We start from the raw sequence: 5,414 nt of genomic DNA on the forward strand, positions 1-5,414 counted from the left end.
CCCAGTAAATCACAGCTAGGATTCTGATTCCCCTGGTTCTTTCTGAGGCTTCCTCCCTCCACCTCTTAGCCTTCTTACATTGGGCCTTGTCTTTTCCCTAACAAAAACAGCGATAATGAAAATATTTTGGCAGCATTGAAGGCCTTTCACATCGTGACCCTGACCTCCAAATCAATTTTCTTTATTCTTAACCTGACCTTGGCATCCATTCTCTCTGGCGTTCAATATTAGTTACAAAATCTTGAACTCCCCGAGACCTTCCCTCCTCCCCAGATAACCAAGGCAGGCCACACTGGGGAAGCTCTGGTGAGGACAGGGAGAGAAGGCTTCTTGACAAAGAAAAATCATAACTAGATAAACAAGCCCGATGCCTTCTATAGGAGTCTCATTTGCGCCAAATGCTATTAGCCCCATTATTTACTCAGACAACGGTGCAGGCAGCCTGGGCTCCCTGCTTGCGCAGGGCGCTGTGGAGCGCACCATGCATCACCAGCCGGCCCGGGCGCTTCCCTTAAATAGTAATATGTAAGGTAGAGCATGTTACATTTCATCCATCACCCATGGGCTCGCCGAGCGCAGAGACTGGAAAAATTGCGCACATTTCTCCACTGCTGCATTAATACTAGAAGGGGAGTGAACTGAACAGAGAAAGTGCCAATTTCAGCACACATGTTAAAAAGAGAAGCAAAGAATAGCAGAAAAAGAAAGCATCTCCCGGACTGAGATGCTGGGGGGTGGGGGAGGTTTTTAAAGGAGAAGACTGCTTTTCAGAACTCTTGTGCATTGACTATGAGAATAAGGACCCACTGAGACAAGAGTTCGGGGTCAGCATACATTTAGGAGAAGAAGTTGGCTGGCAGGAGCTATTTTTCTGCAAATTAGTTTTCTCTCAAGGGTAACGGTGGGGGAGGAGCAGAGGCAAATGAATTGGAGCCCACTGAATAATCGCGTATTGTTCGGCCGGTTGCGGTGACCTATGAACTGATGCTCCGAGAAGCGTTTTCAGGCCTTCCTTTTATATAGGCCAGGATGGGAAGCCTCTCACAGCTGTTGACGAGTGTCCTGGAGGGGCAACGATGGGGACGGCAGTGTGGCCCCATAAACAATGGTCACAGAGCATCGGCTCCACTTGGCAAGAGAGGCACCGTCTGCTGGTCAGTATAGCTGACCGCAGGACTGGACAGGTGGCCAGGCAGGACGGCGAGAAGAGGCAGGGTTCAAACTTTATGCTGATCACAAAGAACTGAGAAAAGGGGCAAAGTGGAGAAACACAGTGTAGCAGGACGGGATAGATTGACTTTCCTTGGGGATTAGAAGGACCAAGAGCTCTGCAGTGGTTCAAACAGTTCCGTGCAAATGGAATTCTTCTAGGATGTTTACAAAATAAAAGTGAATCAGTTCATCTAAAAGCATTTGTGCTTCATTGTTTCAAGTCCAGATTCTGCCTGGAATGCATAGCATCCTGTTCTTCCTTCAGACATTTTATCATTCTCACTTTGCCATCAGAAAACCCTGCATCATCTAAACCAGGGCTTTTCTGTTCCCTTGAAACACCCGAATGAGATGAACTAAAAGTGCAGAGACTAAGGTGAAGCCGGAAGGGACCCTTCACCAGTGAGAGACTTCTTTGAAGTCTTGTACTTGTTTATCTTTTAAAAAGTACGTAAAACTGATATATTGTGCAGCAGTCTGAAATTTAGTATCATAGATACCATTTTCAACTCCTTTAGCCCCCTCAATTTAGAATTTCATTCTAAGATGAAGCTCAACCTATATCAGATAAAAAAGAACAATCACCAATTTAATGCATATTTTGAGTTTAGGAGGACTCCATCTCAGATATCCAAAACTTATAATCTGAAAAAAAAAATCTATGTCATAAAAGCAAGAAAATAGAGTAATTATAATCAGGGAAAATGGAAACTTCCAGAAGAAAGAACTAGTTTCATCTTCGGCTCGAGACAAACTGGGGCATACCCCAGTTTGCAAAGCATTACAAAGGAGACAGCTATTGTAAAGCGATGAAAAGTAGACTTCCCTGGTTGTAACTACGTTGCCATTAAATGCCGTGTCTGACTCACTCTAGGGCTGACAGAGCACAGTGTAGTGCCAGGCACATAGCTGGTGCTCAATAAATACTTGTTGAGTTGAAAGTTGTTGATAGCGCTCTGCATTCATTTTCCCCTTTAGGTAGCCTGTGGCAGGGTGGTTAACCCCGGGATGGGGACATCTCACAGCCCAGCAGTGGGACAGGCTGTTCTTCCTGGAGGCGAAACAGGCTAGGGCAGCACATGGTCCCTTCCATCTGAGTCTGAGTCTAAGTACACACTCACTTTTCATCTCTGCCACAGACTAGCTGCATGCATGATCGTGGGATCCACTTATCTGGGCCTTCCAACCCTTCTCTGGCAGAAGGAAGCGTCAAGCACCATCTTCTCAAAGGTCTATTTAAAAATTCTACAATACTGTGTATTTAGATTTATAAAGGAATTTTCTTTTTCACCAGTTGCTACCTGAGGGCTGAAGCAAGGGGCAAGATAGGGGAAGATAAATCAGCTCTGCTCTTGTCTCTCCTGTGCCTTCCCAGCTGGAAGGGCACAGAGGACCCTGTGTGGTCCCACCCGGGAGGCTGCCCACCTGGTGCCCTTTGTCCTATCCTGGCAAGAAAAACCTCAGAACTGAAGATATGCTGTAAAGGGTGGTGAAAAGCACTGCAAGTTAGTTACCTTACTACAAATTTACCTTAGATGAGGTAATTCACTAAGCAGGTCGCAGGACTTCAGTGTTACACTCCTCCCACGGGCCCCCTGTAGTCAGTTTCTGGAGTTTGGCTTACTTAGTACAGGTGACCACATTCTGGTCAAAGTCAGCAGAGCCATCCTAAGTTAGTGTTCTGTGATATCGGCTCAATGTTTTGTGGTTGTTAAGACTGATTACCTGTTAAAATGACCCAGATTTGAGGGTCAAATATTCAGGAGGAAGAAATGAAAAGAAGCAGATTCTGATTTCAAGATTTCAGGTTTTAAACATCAGGCCTAAATCCATACTTTCATTTTGTTCAGTAAAAAGCAAAGCTGGTGATTCTTAAAATGAAAATGCAGTGTTTTCCACTTGAAGAAATCCCAAACTTGCAAAATTAGATAAGTTAGAGAGTTATGTTTTTAATTATAAAGGGATTTTGCCTGTTTTCTACAGTGACTCATCCTACGGCTCCAGCTTCCTAGGAATTTAAAGTATTATTTACTCCCCCTCCCCCACAAACATTCATATGTAATTTTGTAAAATCAAACAGAAAATATCTGATTATATTTCAATATAAATAAAACATGGCATTTCTCTCTTCTTGACTTAAGATCTCCTTTCTGAAGTATGGGAGTCTTGAAATTCTATCATATTTACTCACTCATGTATTCACCCAAAAAACACTGAGCAAGCCCCATTCTATGGCAGGCACAGTGCTAGTCCTGAGGGTATATCCTGGTCCTCTGACACTTTTCTCTTTTCTCCTCCATGACTTCCATTCTCTCTGTGTCCTCCAGAGGTTGGGGCATATTGTAGGTCTGATCTACTGAAAGACGGGCTAATTATATTAGGATGACAAGTCATGCCTTCAAGAAGAGCATTGAAGTTGAAATTATGGTAAACAGTCAAAATAAACTTGCAATCAGAGGTTGAGAACTTTCACTCATGGAGACTGGCCAAAAGCAGTGGTTCTCAAAGTGTGATTCTTGGACCGGCCACATTGACATCACTGGTGAGTTTGTGAGCAAAGCAAGTTCTGGAACCTGACCTACTGAATCAGAATCTCTGGGAATGGGATTTGAGAAATTGTGTTTTAACAGCATTCCAGGTGATTTTTATGCACATTAAAGTATGAGAACCACTGGCTTGAAGTTAATTAGGTTTCAGGTGGGCAAAGTCCTGGAAAAGTCTTCTTTCAAATCCTGATAGTATTACCAATTGAGTTCTGTCACCTGCCCAGTGATAACCCTGGTTTAATCTTCAAAATCACACAGGCATCTCCAACCAAGTTATTTATGCAAAGTTCCAACTCAGAGAGAAAAATAGAAAATTCTCAGTGATACTCAAAAGGGAAAATATTTGGACAGGTAATTTTAGGAATGGGCTATGGATCACTATGTACAATAATGAAGTTGAGCAATTAGGTTTGGAAAGCCACAGCACAGAAAATAATTAACCCACAAAGTAATCATCTTGGAAGTCCCAAAGCTAATGATTAAAATAAACCTGAAACAAATGATTGTTTAACTTTTAAGCTGTGCTTGTTTTAGCCACAGTGTACTTCAGGTGTGAGCTCCCGGGAATTCCTCCTGCCTGCCGAGATTGGCTTTAGGACAAGGGCATGTGTCCATTCCTCTGCCTCTCCTTCCCTGGGGATGGTTTCTTCAAGTATCACAGAATAGCACTCCAGTTTGGGTCAAGGAGGTTGGCTGAGCTGCTCAACTCTGCTGGCACTGAGGGGCATCAAACCCCAGAATGCAGTCTGCAACTGTGGTGGGCTTCAGCCATATTGAATCCTATATAACCTTGGAGGCTGGGATGCACGCTTCGTTTTTATGCAGCTTGCTTTGCACTTTCACTGGAGGTTTATAATTGCAAAGCCTGATGCTCCCCTCCCCCACTCGCCTCTCCACCCAAAGAAGTGAATTAATAACTAGAAAATGAGAGAGAAATGAGATCTAGAAGGGTCTGGGCTTCTGAATGTCACTGTGAGCAAACAGCGGTGGAGAGAAAAGGTTCCTTTCCATCTTTATGTGCAGTGCTGTCTGTGCATTGACTTGTTTCCTGACACATGAGCCATGGCTTGAAAGGAATTCAGGCCCCAGCAAATTTTGCATTGCGCTTCAATGTGGCCTCTGGGATTGAATAAGGGCAAATCTATTATACTGTTGCCATGGAGACCCTGGCACAACTGCTGATAAAGAGTGTCTGATGTTTGGTAGGCCTCATAGCATGGTACATACCATTTAAAAGATGGTGTGTGTGTGTGTGTGTGTGTGTGTGTGTGGTGTTTAGCATGCATGTGTGAGTCTGCAAGGGTGAGCATGCTTGCGGGAGTGGGTGGGGTGACTGGGGGAGGGGAGTGGAGAACAGGGTGCAGTGGGGGAGGAAGGAAGTGTGGCTGGCTTGGCATGTCATGAAGGAATGTACTGTATTTTTACAAGGAATTTGTAAATACTTTCTTGCCTCTAAAAATTAATTCTGCCCTCTAAGAATCTACATGTTAAACAGATGGGGGCAGCAGAAGATGCACAGACTCTCCCCTTGGTCTAGCAAAATTAGTCTTTAATTCATCTGAAAGAGAATTAAGCTAATACAATAAAAGTGAAAATGTGCTCTTTCGCGTCCTTTGACGAATGCTGCCTCCTTTCAACCGTCTGTCTGAAGATCAA

At 43.9% G+C, this 5,414-nt stretch overlaps 1 long non-coding RNA gene across 1 annotated transcript; it reads right to left on the reverse strand.

Moving 5' to 3' along the window:
* Positions 1–817: 817 nt before the first annotated feature.
* LOC112626803 lies at positions 818–3,706 on the reverse strand. The gene is made up of 2 exons (XR_003119962.1): positions 3,416–3,706; positions 818–1,770 (listed from the first exon to the last, which is right to left on the reverse strand). It is a non-coding gene; the product is annotated as an uncharacterized LOC112626803 (long non-coding RNA).
* Between the last annotated feature and the right edge of the window lie 1,708 nt (positions 3,707–5,414).

The sequence above is a fragment of the Theropithecus gelada genome, chromosome 6 (assembly GCF_003255815.1).
Source record: "Theropithecus gelada isolate Dixy chromosome 6, Tgel_1.0, whole genome shotgun sequence".
NCBI classification, from domain to species: domain Eukaryota; kingdom Metazoa; phylum Chordata; class Mammalia; order Primates; family Cercopithecidae; genus Theropithecus; species Theropithecus gelada.